Raw genomic sequence first — 1,661 nt, forward strand, 5'->3', positions numbered from 1 at the left:
GACCCTGCAGGCTAGTGCAGGCTCTCGGGGCACAGTTAACACAGCTATAGTGCCATGGCCATTTCAGTTATCATGCGTGGACTCTTTTTGGGCAGCATTTATTTATTTATTTTTTGTCAATTTGGGGGGTTTATCTTGGGTTCAGGAGCTGGGCTGGGGGTAGTCCAGGGATGTTCTCCACCAGGGCCCATCCATTCTCCTCTTCCTAGGGTGGATTTTGGAATTTCTGCTGCAGCTCGAGCTGCCCCAGCCTTGTCAGGTACACGGCTGACCAGCTCCTCTTGGAAGAAACTTTCTTCTTGAAGCTACTCCTGTCCCCTGTCCCTTTGGCCCACAGAGGTGGTCTGCAGGGCTGGCTGCGCTGTGATGAGTGAGGTCGCAGTTCGGGGCTTGGGGCTGCTGCTCATAACGAGCTGGGTATGACTCACTGAGTGGCCTCTCAAACCACGTGGGAGAACTTGGCTGGTCAGGCTAGGGGAGCAGGAGGGCGAGAGTTTCTGGGGTCCTTAGGGGCACCCTTTAACTGCAAGGTGTGGAAACTTTAGGATGTCTCACGTTTACTCAGAGTGAAAGAACACTTGGGTCTTTCATTCTTTTTTTTTAAATTTAATTTTATTGGAGTAATTGACTTATGATGTTGTACTAGTTTCAGGTGTACAGCAAAGTGGCTCAGTCATACATATAAATACAACCCTTTTTTCCCCATGTAGGTTACTGAGTAGATTTCTCTATACAGCAGGCTCTTGGTAATTATCTATTTTATACAGTAGTGGGTATATGCTATTCCCACCGCCCAATTCCTCCCTCCCCCCACTGTTTCCCCTATGCTAACCATGAGATTGGTTTGGTAATCCGTGTTTATTTTTGTTTTTTTGTTTTTTTGTTTTTTATTTTTTATTTTTTTTAAGTTTTAATTTTTTTCTATTATGGTTGATTTACATTGTTCTGCTAATTTCTGCTGTATAACAAAGTGACCCAGTGTGTGTGTATATATAAATATATATGTATATATATAATGTATATATACATATATATTTACTTTTTCTCACATGAGTCTTCATCATGTTCCACCACAAGTGATCAGATATAGTTCCCTGTTCTATAGAGCAGGATCTCATTGCTTGTCCGCTCCAAATGTAATACTTTGCATCTACTAACCCCAAACTTCCAGTCCATCTCACTCCATCCCCCTCAGCAACCACAAGTCTGTTCTCCAAGTCCATGAGTGTTTTTCTTTTCTGTAGAAAGGTTCATTTGTGTTGTATATTAGATTCCAGATATAGGTGACATCATATGGTATTTGTCTTTCTCTTTTTGACTTGCTTCTAGTTTGAGAGTCTCTAGTTCCATCCCTGTTCCTGCAAATGACATTATTTTTATTTTGTTCTTTTTTATGGCCGAGTAGTATTCCATTGTGTATATATGTACCACATCTTCTTAATCCATTCATCTGTTGATGGACATTTAGGTTGTTTCCGTGTCTTGTCTATTGCGAATAGAGCTGCAGTGAACATAGGGGTGCATGTATCTTTTTCAATGAAAGTGTTGTCCGGATAGATGCCCAGGAGTGGGATTGCTGGATCATATGATAGCTCTACTTTAGTTTTTTGAGGAATCTCCATACTGTTTTCCATAGTGGTTGTACAAATTTACATTCCTAC

This window comes from Sus scrofa, chromosome 18, assembly GCF_054392235.1.
Source record: "Sus scrofa isolate SSC_HxYL_T2T_F1_AM1 chromosome 18, Sscrofa_HxYL_maternal_Yorkshire_Landrace_v2.0, whole genome shotgun sequence".
Classification (NCBI taxonomy): domain Eukaryota; kingdom Metazoa; phylum Chordata; class Mammalia; order Artiodactyla; family Suidae; genus Sus; species Sus scrofa.